We start from the raw sequence: 22,360 nt of genomic DNA, 5'->3' as shown, positions 1-22,360 counted from the left end.
CCCATAAACTTGCATTGAGGGGGCGGGGGCATAACGTCATGAGGGGGCGGGGCTATGACGTAACAAACTCCCGGCGCCGGCTCCAGTGTTCGGAACAGTTTGTTCATAATGCCGAGCAGTGGAGAACCCCTTTAAGAGCAAAAACAAAAGTAAATCCTTTTTCCCCCCAACCTCATCTTTAAAGGGGAAAATCTTTTGTTTTTTTAAATCAACTGATGCCAGAAAGTTAAACAGATTTGTAAATTACTTCTATGAAAAAAATCTTAATCCTTCCAGTTCTTATCAGCTTCTGTATGCTCCAAATGAAGTTCTTTTCTTTTTGAATTTCCTTTCAGTCTGACCACAGTGCTCTCTGCTGACACCTCTGTCCATGTCAGGAAGTGTCCAGAGCAGGAACAAATCCCCATAGCAACCCTCTCCTGCTCTGGACAGTTCCTGACATGGACAGAGGTGTCAGCAGAGAGCACTGTAGTCAGACAGAAAGGAAATCAAAAAATAAAAGAACTTCCAATTAAGCAAATGTGGTGTCCCGGTAAAGGGCATGGTCCTATACCCTCCCTAAGTCCCCTCAGGAAGAGTCCCTGCAGTCCCTTGCTCACCTTCTATTGTCTTATATAAATGCATTGTATATATTGTAATTGCATTGTCAATATGTATAAAGTTTGTACAAATGTGTTTGGAAGTGTTAGTCATGTGAACCACTGTCATGTGACATACCCAGAGTTCCTTGGGCACAGGAAGCCACAGGCTTTGCAACCAATGGGCTTTAGTCCAGCCCGCCTAGTATATAAGGGGCTGTAGTCTCTAAAGTCTCTCTCTTATCTCCTGGATTTCAGCCAAGCACAATACCTGTACTATCTAAATTCATCTCATCTAGGCCGAAGCCTAAGGAACCTGCAGCCACTTCAAAACGTGAGTTATCAAGCTCTATCTACAATTCTAGTGACTACTACTCAACTCAAGAATAATATTAGTAGCACAATGTCCTGCATAGATACTCTCAATACTACAAGTCCCAGCAAGCCTGCGAGGTATCCTGTGTCCCTGTTGCCTCTAGAGAAGCTGCATAATTGTAAAGACTGTTTCTTAAGAATTCCAAGTAAAAGTTCCAGTTCTTGCATAATTCCTGCTGTGGACATTCCTTTATTGAAGACCGTTTTTGGGTTGGTTGACGGCGGGTTACCATACCGGAATAACCACATCCTGGCGTCACGAATAATCCGGGGTTAATAACACCTTACCCCCACAGGATTAATACCACCAGACCCTGCTACATACTGCAACACCCCCAGCTCACCACACAAATAGCAGCTGATAAGTACTGGAAGGATTAACATTTTTAAATAGAAGTAATTTACAAATTTGTTTAACTTTCTGGCATCAGTTGATTTAAAAAAAAAAAAAAAAAAAAAAATGTTTTCTAGCGGAGTACCCAGGGGTCAAGTCCTGGGGAAAAAAGTGTGGGAACTCACCCATGATTTCCACTCAAGGGCTAGTCCTGCAGGACTCCTGCTAATGGGAACTGTGTTCCTGCTCTGGAAAAAGTGCAGGAACTCCGTTCCTGTGCGTTCCTGCAGGACTAGAGCCCTGGGAGTACCCCTTTAATACTTTCCCAGATTCTTATAATGCTTTTAGAAGTCGTTCTCCATCGTGCCATCTCAAGATGATTTACCGTAACTGTAAATGGTGCATTATACCTGTTTTACCCATAAATCCCTCTTAATTACAGTTGTCGATGACGGGGTTAACTGTTCCCTTTATTACATCCAGGTGGGAAAGCTTGAGAAAGACACAAAAATAACAGAAAAGAAAAAAAAGACACCATCTGAAATAAAATGAAGATTCTTCCCTCGGATACCGTGACCCCCCCACCTCATCCATCACCTCCCGGCCTGACCCTGACCCTTCACCTCCTGCTGCAGGACTTTCTGCTCTTGGTGAGGACACAGAAGTAAACGCAGCTCACAGAACGCTTTGCCAAAATGGATTATTTTTTTGGCCTTGAACCTCCGGCCCTTCAAAACAATTCATCCTCATTTCTGTATACGAATGTTTTCATTTACATATCTCTATCCAAGGTCTGTAAGAGGGCATCTGAGGTGAGGACGGCCCATGCACCTTCAATAGATGCCATCCGGATCCAGACGATGGCTTTTCAACCCAACTTTCCCATACACATAGGGTTGCCACCTGGCCGGTATTTTGGCCACCCTGCCAGTAATTTTATATAAAAAATACCGGCAATGCAATAGCCGGTATTTATCCAACCAATCCTCCAACTCCCGGAATGTTGCACCATATACTATACCAGTGTTTCCCAAACAGGGGTGCCTCCAGCTGTTGCAAAACTACAACTCCCAGCATGTAGGACTATATAGTAGTATATGTCCGGGCATGCTGGGAGTTGTAGTTTTGCAACAGCTGGAGGCACCCCTGTTTGGGAAATATTGACCTATACTATATACTACTATATAGTCCTACATGCTGGGAGTTGTAGTTTTGCAACAGCTGGAGGCACTCCTGGTTGGGAAATATTGACCTATACTATATACTACTATATAGTCCTACATGCTGGGAGTTGTAGTTTTGCAACAGCTGGAGGCACCCCTGTTTGGGAAATATTGACCTATACTATATACTACTATATAGTCCTACATGCTGGGAGTTGTAGTTTTGCAACAGCTGGAGGCACTCCTGGTTGGGAAATATTGACCTATACTATATACTACTATATAGTCCTACATGCTGGGAGTTGTAGTTTTGCAACAGCTGGAGGCACCCCTGTTTGGGAAATATTGACCTATACTATATACTACTATATAGTCCTACATGCTGGGAGTTGTAGTTTTGCAACAGCTGGAGGCACTCCTGGTTGGGAAATATTGACATATACTACTACATAGTACAACATGCTGGGAGTTGTCGTTTTGCAACAGCTGGAGGCACACCTGGTTGGGAAACACTGACCTATACTATATACTACTATATAGTCCTACATGCTGGGAGTTGTAGTTTTGCAACAGTTGGTGGCACCCCAGATTGGAAAACAACCGAATGTTGCACCATATACTATACCAGTGTTTCCCAACCAGGGTGCCTCCAGCTGTTGCATAACTACAACTCCCAGCATGCCCGGACAGCCAACGGCTGTTTGCCCATGCTGGGAGTTGTAGTTTTGCAACAGCTGGAGGCACCTTGGTTGGGAAATTTTGACCTATACTATATACTACTATATAGTCCAACACGCTGGGAGTTGTAGTTTTCGTTTGGAGCAGCTGCTGAGCCACAGGCTGTATCAGAACATGCTGGGAGTTGTAGTTAGTGACTAACTACAACTCCTGAATTAAAAAAAAAACAACAATCAAAAAGTCACATCAAAACAACAATGGTCCTGTTAAAAACTACAGATCGGGGCGCAAAAAAATGAGCCTCATACAGGCCCCATATAAGGAAAAATAAAAAAGTTATAGAGGTCAGAATAGGACACAATTTCCTATGTGTATGGAAAAGTTGCATTGTTGCCCCTAGCAACCAATCAGATCGCTTCTTTCATTTTTGAAAAGGCCTCTGGTTGCTATGGGCAACTCAGCAACTTTTCCCCTGGACAGATTTTGATAAATCTCCCCCATGGACACTACTCTTAGTGGGCATTTGTTCTCAATGGGGAATAAGCGCCCCTGATGGTGACCCCCTCACTGGATAACCCTTTTAGCACACGAATATGTGGTAAGCTTATGGGGGTATACGGTATATGGGGTGTAGCTGTGCAGTGATGAAAGGGTGCTGGTTTAACCCTTAACTGCCGTGACGCCAGGGTGAGGGCTCCTCAATATATACTTGTCCTATCGCCACCCGTCCCAAGAACAATAGGGAGGAATAAATGATTGTCCACAACCAGAGATTCCGAGAACTGTAGGAAACTTTACTGCAGATTTTATACAGAGGTAAAACAGGAACAGTCTTTACATATGAACAGTCTATGAGGATCCTGACAGTTGGTTGGGACCTTGTAAGTATAAGCTCTGGAAATTAATTTACGCTGTTCCGCTGGATTTAGGGGATTGGTTTTAGGACCAGCAGTCACGCTAGCTTTAGCGGGGATTTGATTTAGTAACTCACGGTTAGTAAGTTGCGGCATTGTTAGGCTTCAGGCCTGGTTTTGTCTTGAAAGTCGCACGGATCTCCTCTCTCTGCTAGTCCGGAACCCAAGAGAGCGAGGATTGGTTGGCAGCTCCCTTATATGGGCAGGGGCTGGCCTTGAGCTGATTGGTTCATCCCAACTGTCAGTCCTTTACACAAAGGATTATGGTAGAACATGTGACTACTCACGTGACCTGGAAGGGCCTTTAGCATACCATCACAGTAGAAACATTAGTCATGTGACCTAAGGTCCTGCAGACACTATATAGATAAATGCATTTGCACTAATTATATACATGTAACACATAAAATTAAGGAACGAAGAGGTGACTAGGGATTATCTCAGCAAGCGGACCCCAACGGTACTAAGGAACTCTGACTTTGGGGACCCAGCACACAAGGTACAGTATGAAATACAGTACCGGGACATCACAAATACAATAATTAATAATATTTCTTTTTGATTAAAATAAAGACATGAAACATCATTGTAATTCCAAATTTTTGTACAAATTTTTGATATTCAACATATTGTGAGACAGAAATGGTGGTTGGAGATCACTATATTTCCCCAAGGTATCTGTCGTATGTAGACACTAGTTATCAGGAAGTTCATATCCCATTCAGTGTGTTACTCACTAGGTCATGCAGATGTCTTTTATATGTGTCTATCTTCTGTATTTGGCTCACTAATCGCTCTGTTCTGCTGCTCACTCCTTATGACATCCACTGCTCAGAAAGGCAATTCAAGCAAACAATTTCGAGCTTTTTCCGGGCGCTGGTTCACCAGAGTAGGAATTTGTACACAGTTAATGTCCAAAAAAGGATTTTATTGCACTAAAACAATGCGTTTCTGGTCCGAACAGGACCCTTCCTCAGGTAAGATGCTTACAGGTAATAGACAAGGCAGATCACGTCACGTCAATTAGGGTACTCGCAGAGAAAACAGGATTTTCTGTAAAACTGTAAAAACATATCAAATTGCATTAAAACACTGCTCAGAAAGGGGCATTGAGCCTGCCGTCACTCACCATGCACATTCACTTCCTCCCTGAGTCTGCTGTGCTGCTCTGTAACCCCTCCTCTCCATGAAAAAAAAAATGGCAGAATTACAGTGATTTCTTTTTTATTTTCTTCTTTATTTATGTTACTCCATAAATATATATATATATATATATATATATATATATATATATATATATTGCTATACATTATTTTATAAATTAAAGGCTGTCCTTACAAAATACATTTCCTGCAAAAAAACACAGGCCCTTACATGGCTCTGCCAATGGAAAAATAAAAGCGTTATAGCGCCAAAAAGGAAGGACTGCAACCAAAAAGTTTTATAAAGGATCTACTGCCAACATCTTGGTGCAAATACAACAGGAGACCTTGAATTGTCTTATGGAGTCTATTCCTCAATGGGTCACAGCACGAAGGGGACCAACACTATACTAGGGAGGTAATTTTAAAGGGGTACTTTTTTTTTTTTTTATCAACTGGTGCCAGAAAGTTAAACAGATTTGTAAATTACTTCTATTAAAAAATCTTAATCCTTCCAGTACCTATTAGCTGCTGAATACTACAGAAGAAATTATTTTCTTTTTGGAACACAGAGCTCTATGTTGACATCACAAGCACAGTGCTCTCTACTGACACCTCTGTTCATTTTAGGAACTGTCCAGAGCAGCATATGTTTGCTATGGGGATTTTCTCCTACTCTGAACAGTTCTTAAAAAGGACAGAGATGTCAGCAGAGAGCCCTGTGGTCACGATGTCGGCAGAGAGCTCTGTGTTCCAAAAAGAAAAGAATTTCCTCTGTAGTATTCAGCAGCTAATAAATACTGGAAGGATTAAGATTTTTTAATAGAAATAATTTACAAATCTATTTAACTTCCTGGCACCAGTTGATTTAAAAAATAAATAAATAAAAAGTTTTCCACCGCAGTACCCCTTTAATGTACTGTGAGATTTAGAGGGTCCGGAGGGACCCTGAAAAATGTCCTTTTGTGTTATGATCCTAAAGAATTACACATTATACAAAGCTCAGAAATAAAGAACTCGAAAAGCCCTATCTGCATGTGTTATACTGTATTTTCTGCATTCCAAAAATCCTCTCTATACCCCGGAAAATGTCATTAGTGTTTGGGCACTGTAGGCTTTATTTAAGCTTACACAGCTGATATTGGACGGACTCTCATGGCCGCTACAGTATAATAATACCACAGAGATGCGTAATCCTGTTGTCACCGCTCCCATTGCCTGTTTGCGAGTCTCGTACAGCCTCCCAGACCTGTCAATCCTGAGCGCACTTCTAAAAGAGCAGATAATCACTGTAATTTAGAAATGTACTCAAAATGCCCAATCCAGCAATTCACCACATTTGCCAATTCTAAATAGCCAGTTGGACGCAGCGCGGTTCTGTTAACGGCCAAGCAAAGCAATTAAAAAAAGGGTCTTTTAATTCTACAAAGAGACGGAAAACTTCGGGCATGGCCACCGCGCCAAGTCCTGACTGCCACCTTCAAAGCTTCAATAAGCCTCAATAAAACCTCTCTTATCAATGGAGTGTGGCCTCCAAAACCGGTGGAATTACCGCGCCCAGGATTCCCGCTCGGTGGCTCGTCGGTTCTGTTGTGCGCTGATAATGTTAGCACTTCTGACTCGTCTTTGCGTTTGTCAACATGTCACAGCGTTATGTCACTGACTGGACCTCATATTTGCCAAAAATCTTAGTGGTCAATGTAGTTTATTGTAGGAGTTTAGCTCCGTAGAAATGGGCAGACTGCATAAAACAACAGTCAGAAACAGCGACACAGTTCAAATGCGGGGCTTCTCCTTCTCCTCAAATGTGGGGCTGGACCAACCTAACATGCTGGTCCAGCACTAACTAAACACTTTAAATGGCCCTCCCTATACAAGTGGCTTACTACCCACAACTCAACATAAAAAACTTACCGTATTTTTCGCCACATAGGACGCTCCGGCATATCAGACGCACCTATAGGATATAGGATAAAAATCTAGAAAATAAAGATTCTGAACCAAATACAGTGTAAAGTGTAGGACAGTGATCTTCAACCTGCGGACCTTCAGATGTTGCAAAACTACAACTCCCAGCATGCCCGGACAGCCGTTGGCTGTCCGGGCATGCTGGGAGTTGTAGTTTTGCAACATCTGGAGGTCCGCAGGTTGAAGACCACTGGTATAGGAGGTAATACTCACGTGTCCGGACCTGTCACCATCGTCACCGCTGCCCTGGATATCGCCCTCCATCGCTCTCGCCACTCCCTGGGGTGTCCCCGTCGCTCCGGAACGTCTCTGCTGCCCAGTATCCTCGCTCTCCGTCGCCGCCATGACGTCGCTACGCACGACGCTCCTATTGGATGATGGGGCGGCGTGCGCGACGAAGTGATGACGAGGAAGGAGAGCGCCGGCCATGCAGGGGATCCCGGCACGGAGCAGACACCGAGGAGGCAGGTAAGGTCCCTCCCGGTGTCCTGTAAGCTGTTCGGGACGCCGCGATTTCACCACGGTGGTCCCGAACAGCCGGGTTAGTGTTATTTTCGCTTCAGACGCGGCAGTCAGCTTTGATCGCCGCGTCTGAAGGGTTAATACAGGGCATCACCGCGATCGGTGATGTCCTGTATTAGCCGTGGGTCCTGGCCATTGATGGCCACAGGGACCGCCGCGATAGGTGTGTATTCGCTGTATAAGACGCACCAACTTTTCCCCCCCAGTTTTGGGGAAGAAAAAGTGCGTCTTATACGGCGAAAAATACGGTACCTCACACTACTGCCAATTGTCACAAAGTACACTTTTGAGGTTGCTGACTTCTAGAGTACAACGCCCAACAGAGGGTCAGGTTTCACTCACTAGCAGACTGACTTCCAGATAGTTTTAACACCCAGTGACCAGCTGTATTCAGCACCTGTGCTGATCTGGGCTCATCTTAAAACCTGGAGTTGCTCAGGAAACTGGAAAAAAGACTCACTGCCATAAAATTCCAGGCCTGAAAATAGGACTTACCAAAAGTCTTTAGCAAGCTAAGTTTTGTCAGACGTCGCTACGCACGCCGCTTCTATTGGATGACGGGGCGGCGTGCGCGACGACATGATGACTACGAAGGAGAGCGCCGGCCATGCAGGGGGATCCCGGCACAAAGCAGACACCGAGGAGGCAGGTAAGGTCCCTCCCGGTGTCCTGTAAGCTGTTCGGGACGCCGCGATTTCACCATGGTGGTCCCAAACAGCCCGACTGAAGAGCCGGGTTAGTGTTATTTTCACTTCAGACGCGGCAATCAGCTTTGATCGCCGCGTCTGAAGGGTTAATACAAGGCATCACCGCGATCGGTGATGTCCTGTATTAGCCGTGGGTCCCGGCCGTTGATGGCCACAGGGACCGCCGCGATAGGTGTGTATTCGCTGTATAAGACGCACCAACTTTTCCCCCCCAGTTTTGGGGAAGAAAAAGTGCGTCTTATACGGCGAAAAATACGGTACCTCACACTACTGGCAATTGTCACAAAGTACATTTTTGAGGTTGTCGACTTCTAGAGTACAACGCCCAACAGAGGGTCAGGTTTCACTCACTAGCAGACTGACTTCCAGATAGTTTTAACACCCAGGGACCAGCTGTATTCAGCACCTGTGCTGATCTGGGCTCATCTTAAAACCTGGAGTTGCTCAGGAAACTGGATGAAAGACTCACTGCCATAAAATTCCAGGCCTGAAAATAGGACTTACCAAAAGTCTTTAGCAAGCTTAGTTTTGTCAGAGATTTAAATGAGCAGAGATCCAAAAACGTGTTATACTTTGTGCACCTTGACAAAACCTTAACCTTTCTAATATACTACATAATTTGCCTGTCTCCTTTTTATAGAAATAATGGCGTACAAAAAGACCTATAGGAGTGCCCATACCATCCAGAACATAATCCTGTCCGGCTGCAGCATCATCTTTGTCCTACTGCCCGATATAGCAGAAGGCCCACATACTGCTCCCAAATAGAAGTAGGCCCCCATACCTCTATATAGTAGTAGGTCCCCATACTGCCTTCATATAGCAGTAGGCACCCATACTACCCCCATATAGAATTAGGCCCCCATACTGCTCCCATATAGAAGTAGGCCCGCATACTGCCTCCATATAGTAGTAGGTCCCCATACTGCCTTCATATAGCAGTAGGCACCCATATTACCCGCATATAGAAGTTGGCCCCTTTACTACCCACATATAGCAGTAGGCCCCTATACTACACCAATATAAAAGTAGGCCCCAATACTTCCTCCATGTAGCAGTAGGTCCCCATACTGCCACCAAACAGAAGTAGGCCCCCATACTATCACCATATAGAAGTAGGCCCCCATACTACCTCCATATAGCAACCATTCCATATACTACCCCATATAGAAGTAGGTTCCCATGCTGCCTTTATATAGCAGCAGGTCCCCATACTGCTCCCATACAGGAGTAGGCCCCCTATACTGCCTCCATATAGCACTAGGGTCCAATACTACCACCATATAGAAGCAGGCCCCTATACTTTCTCCATATAGCAGTAGGTCCCCATATTGCCCCCATATAGCAGTAGGCCCCCATACTACCCCAATATAGTAGTAGACCCCCATACTGCCACCATATAATAGTGTGCCCCCATACTTCCCCTATATAGAAGTAGGCCCCCATTCTGCCTCCATTCAGCAGTAGGTCCCCATATTGCCCCCATATAGCAGTAGACCCCCATACTAACCCCATATAGCAGTAGACCCCCATACTACCCCCATATAGCAGTAGGCCCCCATACTACCCGCATAGAGCGGTAGACCCCCATACTGTCCGCATATAACAGTGTGCCCTGATACTTCCCCTATATAGAAGTAGGTCCCCATACTATCCCTATATAGCAGTAGGCTCCCATACTACCCCCATTTAGCAGTAGTCCCCCATACTACCCCCATATAGCAGTAGTCCCCCATACTACCCCCATATAGCAGTAGGCCTCCATTCTGCTTCCATATAGCAGTGTGCCCCCATTCTTCCCCCATGTAGAAGTAGGTCCCCATATAACAGTTGTCCCCCATATATATTGCGATAAGTTACAAAATATCTGTTAATAGGACATTCTAAAATGCTCTCGATGATGATATTTCCAGTACCTTGTAGGTTTATGTTAGTAATTCTCCAGTAAATAAAATGCTCCGTATAACAGAACGGGTTGGGGGGGGGGGGGGGGGGAAGAAAAAAAGTAAAAATGAAGAACTATGTTTCTAAAACTCTCCGGCTCATTTTTCATGCTTGAAATGTTGCAATTGCTTTCCACCATTAATGATAGCATTATAACCTCAATATATTTTTGTTAGATTACTTCCTTTAACATGTTTTACCAGGAGGCTGCAGATCACTGGCCTCTGTGGAGCCGTTTCTGCCGGGGAAGGCCTTTTCCTCGCCGTTCCATGGCACATTAAGGGCCCGTCCTGAACATGAGGTCAGTGTTTCAGTAAATTAATTCCTCTGCTATGAGACGCTGCTCATCATAACAGGTGAGGAAATGGGGAATTGGCTGTTATTGAAGAGAAGGAAACCTGCTGCGGCGGATGAGTCTCTTGTTCCAGCCGTCCGACAGCTTTACGTCTCCTATGAGGAGCGGCAGCTTAGTTGATTGTGATGATTATTGCTATTATTAGCCTTTATTTATCTGGTGTCAACATATTCGCTGTACGGTAAGGAAGACAAATTAAACCCACGCTCAAGATGGCGCAACACAGAGCATGATAGATCTTAAAGGGGTACTCCGCTGCCAGACATCTTATCCCCTATCCAAAGTATAGGGGATAAGATGTCTGATCGCGAGGGTCCAAGATGTCATGGCCAAGCCCCCTCCATTCACGTCTATGGGAGGGGGCGTGTCGGTAGACACGCCCCCTCCCATAGACATGAATGGAGGGGGTGTGGTGTGATGTCACGAGGGGGCGTGGCCGTGGCGTCACGATCACGGCCTCCGGCTCCAATCGTCCTGAACAAAACTTTTGGTTCCATTTAAACAAAGTACTTTTTGCTTCTATAGTGCCGCACAGGCTATTAGTAGAGAATAATGTAGTGGTTCTTGTGTATGCCTTGTGCTTACCTGTTTTAGCTGATGTGGCAGGCATGGGTTTGGCTCAATACTATGTGATTCTGTACTGCTGCCTACATCTCCAATTAATCTTCTAGCTGAGGGTGGGCGGGGGACATTTGATCATTGCACCTGGTCCTTTCACTTTATGTGCCGTTTTGATGCGTTTTCTTATTCAAAGTGCCTGTATAAAAAAAAAAATATCACAATCCTCCCATAGAGATAGCAGCAGCAGTATACAGATAGACCTGGTAGGGAGGTGTATAACTATTATTTATCATGATCCCATAGAGATAGCAGCAACAGTATACAGATAGAGCTTGATGGAAGTTATATAACTAGTATATATACTGGCCCCATAGAGATAGCAGCAGCAGTATACAGATAGAGCTGGAGTGGAGGTATATAACTACGATATCTTGATCTCATAGAGATAGCAGCAGTGTACAGATAGAGCTGGAGGGCAGGTATATATCTACTATATATCCTCATCCTATAGAGATAGCCGCAGTATACAGATAGAGCTGGAAGGGAGGTGTATAACTTTCCCATAGAGATAGCAGCAGCAGTATAAAGATAGAGCTGGAGAGGAGGTATATATTGATCTCATAGAGATAGCAGCAGTGTACAGATAGAGATGGAGGGGAGGTGTATAACTACTATATATCCTGATTCTATAGAGATAGCAGCAGCAGCAGTATATAGATAGAGCTGGAGGGGAGGTATATGACTACTGTATATCTTGATCCTATAGAGATAGCAGCAGCAGTATACATATAGAGCTGGAGGATATGTGTATAACTAATATATATCCTGATCCCATAGAGATAGCAGTAGCAGTAGACAGATAGAGCTGGAGGGGAGGTGTATAACTACTATATATCCTGATCCTATAGAGATAGCAGCAGCAGCAGTATACAAATAGAGCTGGAGGATATGTGTATAACTAATATATATCCTGATCCCATAGAGATCGCAGCAGCAGTATACAGACAGAGCTTGAGGGGAGGTGTATAACTACTATACATCCTGATCCTATAGAGATAGCAGCAGCAGTATACAGAGAGAGCTGGAGGATATGTGTATAACTAATATATATCCTGATCCCATAGAGATCGCAGCAGCAGTATACAGACAGAGCTTGAGGGGAGGTGTATAACTACTATACATCCTGATCCTATAGAGATAGCAGCAGCAGTATACAGAGAGAGCTGGAGGATATGTGTATAACTAATATATATCCTGATCCCATAGAGATAGCAGCAGCAGTAGACAGATAGAGCTGGAGGGGAGGTGTATAACTACTATATATCCTGATCCTATAGAGATAGCAGCAGCAGTATACAAATAGAGCTGGAGGATATGTGTATAACTAATATATATCCTGATCCCATAGAGATCGCAGCAGCAGTATACAGACAGAGCTTGAGGGGAGGTGTATAACTACTATACATCCTGATCCTATAGAGATAGCAGCAGCAGTATACAGAGAGAGCTGGAGGATATGTGTATAACTAATATATATCCTGATCCCATAGAGATAGCAACCAATCTATACAGATCTCCTCTCTCCAGGGAACTCCATTGTCAGCAAATTAATAAAAGGAAATACTGACCAATGGGTCATGGAAAGGGAGCAATAAAATCAGACGCCATAATAGGAGGCCCATTTTGACCTCCTCCCCCCCTCTCCTTTTTACGCCCTTGTCTTAATGGTTTGCACCATGGTCACCTGACACTGCCCTTTATTTGCTGGAACATTTATTGCGGATTCTTCTCCTATTTAGTTGCTCTTTTATGTGAATCCTTCGCTCACGTTGTGTGGGCTGCGTCCCGATGTGTAATGAAATACTATTATCTTCAGAACTTTTCTCGGCTGTGATTAAATGGACAGAAACTTCTATGTTTAACAGCATTTATGTTAATTACAGAGCGCGGCGGCGATGGCGATAATTCCAGAGATGTTTATCTCACTTCACTGTAATTACAGCTGCATTATTTTTGTAATGTTAAGAGCACAGCTATCTGCTTTCTTATGTTGCTATGCAATCTTGTGTTCAGCCTTTATATCGAGCTCCAGTCATTTCAGGATTTTCAGTAGCTGAAGCTCAGATTAAAGGGGTACTCCGGTGGAAAACTATTTATTTTAAATCAACTGGTGCCAGAAAGTTAAACAGATTTGTAAATCCCCCCGTGGGCATTGGTGTCGCGGCGGTGGTAGTCGCCGCCCGGTGCTGCGCCATTTTATGCTAGGGACGTTAGGGACCCACTCTAAATAGGTGGCCTTGATGTGCCGAGTGGGCTTGTACTTTTTGATCAAAACGTATATACTAACAACCTGTTAGTTTTTGATATTATGCTGAGAAGCAATCAGATCATTATACAAGATTGTAGATGTGCACCATGTCTGTTTTTCTACCCGAATTCACACAGATTTGTAAATTACTTCTATTTAAACATATTAATCCTTCCAATATTTATTAACTGCTGTATGTTTCAAAGGAAGCTCTTTTCTTTTTGAATTTCCTTTCTGTCATGACCACAGTGCTCTCTGCTGACACCTCTGTCCATTTTTGGAAGTGTCGAGAGTAGGAGCAAACCCCCATAGCAAACCTATCCTGCCCTGGACAGTTCCTAAAATGGACAGAGGTGTCAGCAGAGAGCACTGTGGTCAGACAGAAAGGAAATTCAAAAAGAAAAGCACTTCCTGTGGAGCACACAGCAGCTGATAAGTACTGGAAGGAATAGGATATTTAAAAAGAAGCAATTTACAAATCTGTATGTGGTAGCCCTTGGGGGGGTGTATGGTAGTGGTGGTATGGTATCGGTATATGAGGGGTTAATGTTAACCCTATAGTTTGTGACACCAGGCTGAGGGCTGTTATGCTGAGGCAATGCTCCGGCCTATCGCTGCCCTTCCCAGTAACGATAGGTGCATGAAATGACTGAAGGTCCACAAGAAGGTTGAACTTAAACTTGAACAACTTTACTTAAGTGCTTGCGATACATCCAAGGCACAGTAACAGTTTCATACAAACAGTCCTTATATCGCTCAGTGACTGACGGACATTGAGCTATTTAGAAAGTCTCTGAATTTAGGGTAGATATTTGCAGATCCGTCCGGATTTAGAGGTTATATTAGGTCCGGTGATGCTGCAGAGTGTCTGGGGATTGATACACTCTCTATTTTGAATGACTCAGCCATTGCCGCAAGGCTCGGGCCTAACTCACTGCGATAGTTGCTGCGCAGATCCTTCTCGTTTGACAGCCCAGGAACAAGAGAGAGAAAACATGGCTGCTGCTCCCTTATATGGGCAGGGGGCGGGGTGAATCCGATTGGCCCAAACATCTGTCATTCACCATTACACAGAGTAATGGAATTGCATACGTCACAGGGCCTCCAAAAGTCCTTAAGCAGAATACCATAGAGTTTACCTAGTCACGTGACCCGCAGGTCCTGCAACGCTATGGAACCGGTAATTAACCATTTATTTACATATATTACTATATTTACATCACCCTTACATAAATTACTAGGCTATTAGTTGGAATAGAGGCGACAAGGGGTAGGCTACACAACAGGGATCCCTACGTCCTAGGGACTCTGGCTGTGGGGACCCATACATACATAGGTACCATATAAGATGCGGTAACGGGACACCACAAATCCCCTTACTTAAGATAAGTCGGCCTCAACGTCTGTCCCCTGAGACAGAGGGACTAGGACTAGAACAGGATGCTATAGAACAGGATGATCTGTACTTTTGCTATGCATCCTAAGTAGATTAAACACATTTACATTCTTTTGATACCTTTCCTAGTATCTGGATTAGGCAATTAGAAATCTATCTAGACATTTAATGCTATCTAGACATTTAATGAAGCTATCTATCCTTTAGTTTCTAGCTTCCTATACAACTTTATCAAACTTATAATACATTTGAAGCTTACTAGACAATTAGGCAGCTATCTGACATGTAGTTGCTAGCTCCTAAGACACTTTATTAGCTCTCTATACATTTTTATGAGGCTAAACTGAACATTAGCACATACTTCTATACATAAGGCTAACTAGACATTAGTACAGCTTTCTATACAGTTAGCTTCAAGCTGACTAGGCATTTGTATTATCTCACACATTCTATTTGCCAACAATAAGTTACCTGTTAGTTAGTACACGAAAGGTATACTGGCTAGCCTGAAGCTAGGTCACAGTAAGGGTGGCTGCTAGGGTATATCGGCTGCACGCTACTTATCCCTAGAGCACTTTCAAAACAACTTATTAGGTTATTCTTAGACTTACGTGTTTATTTTTGTATTTGCAAGAGCACCTACTGGCCAGGCAGAGCATCTCACACAGGCAATGAATAAAGAAAAGAAGTGTACCTAACAGTGGCAGGAATTGGGTATCGATATGCTACAATTCCTAAGTGTTTTCTTTAAGTGAGACATTTATTTTGATTTATGTACTAGAAAAATTTGAAGTAGTACATTTAAGTGAGTAATCTAGGGTACTGAAAAGTGATTGGCAGGGCACTGAAGTAGGTTATCAAAGGTACTATGTGTGCAGGTACTAAATGTGAGTCCTTGTACCTTATGGGTAGCTTGCCCTGTGTAGTCCTTTGAGACCGCCACAACACCACCTCCGAGTCATCAGGAGTTCCTTCACTTGAGGATTCTTCAAGAACTTCAGTCCCCGAGGGACCAGCTGGAGGGCTGGAAACGGAAGCAACATCTTCGGTTAAACTGAGGGGTTCTCTTAAGACAGATGGAGTAGTGGCCTCAATATCTGGAGCAGTCACTGGAGCAGGACTGATGTTAGGACTAGCAACCAATGGTGGTTGACAGGGGGCAACAGCTACTGGCAACTGACTGGGTGGTGCGACCAGTGTCGGCTGACTGGATGGAGCTGGGAACGGTATGCCCCAATACATGGTAGACTGCTGAGATGGGAACAAAGGAACGTCCATAGTGGGATGAATTCCCTCTCCTGGCACATATTCTCTCATTGGCCTTGGTGGAGGTGGAGTAGCAGGAGGATCAGAAGGAGTAGGAGGAGATGGGCCAAGCATATCTTCTTTCAGGCACACTTTTATCCTATTCCGGTGAACCACCTGTGGCTCGAACCCGTCTTTTTGCATCTCGTACACGTCCGTTTCAGGATAAGGAACCGCAGTAATGGTGTATGGCTCCGTTTCCCACAGGGAGCCCAATTTATGGGTTCTAGGAAATTTTCTGAGCCACACTTTATCTCCAAGCTGCAAGGGCTGAGCCGAAGCATGTCGATTATAATCTTTCTGCTGGCGTTCATGAACTCCTCCCATTTTCTTCTCAACGATGTCCTTGGCTTCCTCAATTCTTCGTCGATGCTCTGACACCCAACCTTGGGAAACCTAAGGAGATTTGTTGAAAGGTGCCCGTAGCCCGAAGGTTCAATCCTTTGGCAATTGGCCGTGTCGGCCCATCATCAAGAAAAAGGGCGTGTACCCCGTAGAGCAGTGAACAGTGTTTTTGTAAATTTCCAGGAGTTCAGGCAACAGCTGAGGCCACTCTTCGTGCTTCGAGACAGAGGCTGCTCTGAGCATCTGGATGAACACTTGATTGATCCTCTCGCAGAGCCCATTCCCTTGGGGATGGTAGGCCGTTGTCCGGAGCTTCTTGCAATCATGCAACCGGCAAAGTTTCTGGAACAACTGGGCTTCAAAGGCGGTCCCCCGATCCGTAAGGACCGATTCGGGACACCCCAGAGGTTGGATCCAATGTCGATAGAAGAGTTGAGCAGCAGAGCAGTCTTGGCAGTAAGATCCTTGACGGGGACCACGACCACCCACTTGGAATAATGATCCACCATTGTTAGAGCATGACAATAGCCAGATCGAGTGGGGGCCAGCTTCACATGGTCGAAGGCAACAATTTGAATCGGTCTTTCTGTACAGATGGGATGCAAAGGGGCTCTTGCGTCCCTCCGGGGGTGCTTTATCACGTTGCACACGGAGCACTCGGCACACCATTTCTCGATGTCCCTCCGCATTCCAATCCAGTAAAATTTCCTTCTGATGGTGATCTCCGTCTTATGGACCCCGAAGTGTCCGGACTGATCATGATAGGCATTCAGAACCATTTCTGCATCCCTCCTGGGAACCACAATCTGGTGTATGCGGTCTCCTGAGACTGGGTCGGTAGACCAGCCCCTTGTGCAGGAACAGACGATTTATCTGCCGCCACAGCCACTTCAATTCAAAGTCTCCGTGGGCCTTGCGCACCCGAGTAGGCACTTTCTTGTGGAGGCAATAGTCGAGGAGGTCACCGATAACTCTGCTTTCATCCTGAAGTGTCTTCCAGGTAGACAGATCTTCAGAGACTTTGGGAGATTCAGGTCCATTACCCACCTGGGCAGTTAGAGCATTCTGGCTCACGAACCTTCGGTAGAAGGGAGGCATTTCTACATCTTCCCATACATGTTCAGTAGGAGGTGCTTCTCCCGGGGCCATGCGAGAAAGTACATCCGCATTAACATTGGTTTTTCCGCTGCGGTACTTAATGTTGAAATCATAGTTGGCCAACCAAGAGGCCCAACTCTGTTCAAGAGCTCCCAACTTAGCAGCGTTCAAATGGGCCAAAGGGTTGTTATCAGTGTAGACCGTGAAGGGAGTAGCAGCCAGATAGTCTTTAAACTTCTCAGTAATAGCCAAAACCAGGGCCAGGAGCTCCAGCTTGAAGAGCTATAGTTAGCATCATTCTTCTCAGCACCACGAAGATGCCGGCTGGCATAGGCTATCACCCTCTCCTTGCCATCTTGCACTTGAGATAAGACCGCCCCAGGCCTTCAAAGCTAGCGTCTGTGTATAAACGGAACGGCAGGCTGTAGTCAGGATATGCCAATATGGGGGGTTCCGTGAGGAGATACTTCATGGCTCGAAAGGCATCTTCTTGTTTTCGGGCCCACTGGATGGGAAGCCTCCCATTATAATTATCCCGGGCAGTCCCTCTCAGTAATTCGGTCAAGGGTCCAGCAATTTGAGCAAAATGGGGGATGAAACGCCGGTAATATCCAGCAAACTCCAGGAAACTTCGGACGTCTCGCACCGTCCTGGGTGTAGGCCACTCTTTCACAGCACTCACTTTGTCTGGATCAGGCTGGACTCCTTGAGCACTGACAATGTGTCCTAAGTAGTGCACTTGTGGCTTTAGCAAGCGACATTTGGAAGGTTTAACCTTGAGTCCATGTCGGATAAGGACTTGGGAAACTTCTTTCAGGTGATCCAGGTGTTCCTGATATGTTCGAGAATAAACTATGACGTCATCTAAATACAACAAATCACTCTGGAAGTTAAGGTGCCCAAGCATCGCTCCATTAGGTGTTGGAAAGTAGCTGGTGCATTGCACAGTCCAAAGGGCATACTTTTAAACTCGAAGAGACCCATGGGGGTCACAAATGCGGTCTTCCAGTAGAAGGGGTTCCAAGAGCGCTTGGTAATCTTGATTTTTCACCCCGGGTCGGGCACGGCACCAAATAACTGTCTCTGTCTGTGGCTGTAGACTAACGGCTCAGATATCTTGAATCCTTACTCGACAGATTTCTCCTTGATGATTTACGAACTTCTGTTCTGCTTGGAGGATTTTGAGGTGGTGTTGTGCAGCTCGCCGGCCTGGGGGTGACAAGTGAGAGGCATGCAGTGCACAGACAATATCATCAAAACAGTGCCTCATAATATTCATGCCTAAAATGAAATCGGCTGCCCCCTCATCTCTAACATCTGTGACAATCACCCCTTGTCTTCCTAACACATGTTTTCCCACCTACACCATGCCTGGGTACTAGTTTCCCGTTCCCTGCAATTACTCTGAACTCCGCTTCCTGAGGGTCACACAACCTTTCTGGGCCCCAGTACTTATAGAAAACCCCTGTGGAATAGTGGATACCTGAGACCCCGTATCTATCAGAGCTTGTAACCGGACACCCTCAATCATCACCTGCACATAAGGACAAGAAGCTACATACATAGACAGTCCATTCTTGTCGCTGGTTGATTCTGGACCTTCAACCTCTACTCCTGGGGTGCGGTCCTCGACCCCAGGGGACACCCGTTTAAAGCCCAGCATTGGCTCTTCCAGTGTCCATTCTTGTTACAATAGCTACAGACGGGTCTCTGACTTCCAGGTGGTCTCACAGGAGGAACACTAGATGGAGCAACAGGGCGAGGGTCAGCCTTCTTAGGTGGTGGTGTTGCAGATCTAGAAGGATTTGGCCGTACCGCCATTTCTTTAAAGGTCTTGGCTAACTGTTCAATGTCCTGTTTAATGTCTTGTAAGTCAGCTGTCCAAGGACTAGAAGAAGGTGTTGGTGGGGCAGATTGAGAAGGGACAGGCGGCTGGGGCGCGGGCCCCAGAGATTCAGTAGCGGGGACACTAATCTCTTCTGTCTGAGGTCCCGACTCTATTACTTTAACCGCGAGTCTCTTAAAAGCTGGAAAAACCATGTCAGGATTTTGCACGGCCAGCATCCGAAGTTGGGCCTTGTCCCATTTGTTTAGCACCCCTTCTATAAGACGGTCCATCAGTACTCGATTGCCCTGATCGGGCGTGATTCCGTCCAACTTCTGTACCGCCTCTAATGCGCTCTGCAAAGCTACTGCTTATGCTCGGAGGGTCTCACCTGGCTTCTGGCGTCGTTCATAGAGTCGGAGGCGTACCTCCGAGGGAGAAAGAGATTCAAACACTTGAGAAAGTCCTTCAAAAATCTGTGCCACTGTGGCCTTATAAGCCGCTGGCCAGGTGCGAAGTTCTTCCAAGGCGGGTCCCTGGAGTTGTCCCAGAAGCAGCTGTACCTGTTGATGAGGGGGAAGTGCATAAAATGCAAAGAGGCTGTAGAATTTTTCTTTAAAGTCTCTTAATGTAAAAGGGTCACCATTGTAGGTGGGAAGCACAGGATTCCCCAAGAAAACAGGTGCAGCAACTGGGGCTCCCAACACATAGGGAGAGACTAAAGGCGGACTGGTTGAGTCCTGTTCCGCCTGTACTGGAGGTCTTGCTGGCATCACAGGCAGAGCACGTCCTTGTGAGGTCGAGAGCGTTGGTGAAGGCTGCAACATTCTTCTGTCTTGGGTTGGAGACCCCATTGGTGGGGCTACTGGAGCATCACCCCCTTGTTGTTCAGGCTGGGGCTGTTACGCCTAGCGCTCCGGGTCCCCGCTCCTCCCCGGAGCGCGTACGGCGTCTCTCTCTCCGCAGCGCCCCGGTCGGTCCCGCTGACCGGGAGCGCTGCACTGTCATGGCCGTCGGGATGCGATTCGCACAGCGGGACGCGCCCGCTCGCGAATCGCATCCCAGGTCACTTACCCGTTCCCGTCCCCTGCTGTCATGTGCTGGCGCGCGCGGCTCCGCTCTCTAGGGCGCGCGCGCGCCAGCTCCCTGAGACTTAAAGGGCCAGTGCACCAATGATTGGTGCCTGGCCCAATTAGCTTAATTGGCTTCCACCTGGTCCCTGACTATATCTGACCTCCTCCCATGCACTCCCGGGCCGGATCTTGTTGCCTTGTGCCAGTGAAAGCGTTTTGTGTGTCCAAAGCCTGTGTACCTGAACTTCTGCTACCCATCCTGACTACGAACCTTGCCGCCTGCCCCCGACCTTCTGCTACGTCCGACCTTGCTTCTGTCTACTCCCTTGTACCGCGCCTATCTTCAGCAGCCAGAGAGGTTGAGCCGTTGCTAGTGGATACGACCTGGTCACTACCGCCGCAGCAAGACCATCCCGCTTTGCGGCGGGCTCTGGTGAAAACCAGTAGTGACTTAGAACCGGTCCACTAGCACGGTCCACGCCAATCCCTCTCTGGCACAGAGGATCCACCTCCTGCCAGCCGGCATCGTGACAGTAGATCCGGCCATGGATCCCGCTGACGTCCCTCTGCCTTATATCTCTGATATCACCACGGTGGTCGCCCAGCAATCCCGACAGATCGCCCATCTAACCCACCAACTGTCGGAAGTATTCACCATTGTGCAGCAACTTCAGTCGCAACTTCAGCAGCAATCATCTCCTCCGCCAGCTCCTGCACCCCTTCCGCAGCGAGTGGCCACTCCTAGCCTCCGCCTGTCCTTGCCGGACAAATTTAATGGGGACTCTAAGTTTTGCCGTGGCTTTCTTTCGCAATGTTCCCTGCACTTGGAGATGATGTCGGACCAGTTTCCTACTGAAAGGTCTAAGGTGGCTTTCGTAGTCAGCCTTCTGTCTGGAAAAGCCCTGTCATGGGCCACACCGCTCTGGGACCGCAATGACCCCGTCACTGCCTCTGTACACTCCTTCTTCACGGAGATCCGAAGTGTCTTTGAGGAACCTGCCCGAGCCTCTTCTGCTGAGACTGCCCTGCTGAACCTGGTCCAGGGTAATTCTTCCGTTGGCGAGTACGCCATACAATTCCGTACTCTTGCTTCTGAACTATCCTGGAATAATGAGGCCCTCTGCGCGACCTTTAAAAAAGGCCTATCCAGCAACATTAAAGATGTTCTGGCCGCACGAGATACTCCTGCTAATCTGCATGAACTCATTCATCTAGCCACTCGCATTGACATGCGTTTTTCTGAGAGGCATCAAGAGCTCCGCCAGGAAAAAGACTTAGATCTCTGGACACCTCTCCCACAGTCTCCACTGCAATCTGCGCCTAGGCCTCCCGCCGAGGAGGCCATGCAAGTGGATCGGTCTCGCCTGACCCTGGAAGAGAGGAATCGCCGTAAGGAAGAGAATCTTTGTCTGTACTGTGCCAGTACCGAACATTTTTTGGTGGATTGCCCTATCCGTCCTCCACGTCTGGGAAACGCACGCTCGCACCCAGCTCTCGTGGGTGTGGCGTCTCTTGATGCTAAGTCGGCTTCTCCACGTCTCACGGTGCCTGTACGGATTTCTTCTTCAGCCAGCTCTTCCCTCTCAGCCGTGGCCTGCCTGGACTCTGGTGCCTCTGGGAATTTTATTCGGGAGTCCTTGGTGAATAAATTCCGCATCCCGGTGACCCGTCTTGTCAAGCCACTCCACATTTCCGCGGTCAACGGAGCCAGGTTGGATTGCACCGTGCGTTTCCGCACGGAGCCCCTCCTAATGTGCATCGGACCTCAT

General features: G+C 46.5%; 1 long non-coding RNA gene across 2 annotated transcripts in view; it reads right to left on the bottom strand.

The window, feature by feature from the left end:
• Positions 1–3,926: 3,926 nt before the first annotated feature.
• The window catches only part of LOC130275401 (uncharacterized), a 90,457-nt gene continuing 72,023 nt past the window's right edge, over positions 3,927–22,360 (bottom strand). For both annotated transcript variants that reach the window (XR_008844764.1, XR_008844765.1), the window contains exons 3-4: positions 11,266–11,437; positions 3,927–5,103 (exon numbers count right to left, since the gene is read on the bottom strand). This is a non-coding gene — a long non-coding RNA (uncharacterized LOC130275401). The remainder of the gene's footprint in view (positions 5,104–11,265; positions 11,438–22,360) is intronic.

Source organism: Hyla sarda, chromosome 6 (assembly GCF_029499605.1).
Source record: "Hyla sarda isolate aHylSar1 chromosome 6, aHylSar1.hap1, whole genome shotgun sequence".
Lineage (NCBI taxonomy): Eukaryota > Metazoa > Chordata > Amphibia > Anura > Hylidae > Hyla > Hyla sarda.
The sequence above is the reverse complement of the archived record's forward strand: the minus strand, read 5'-3'. Positions and strand labels throughout refer to the sequence as shown.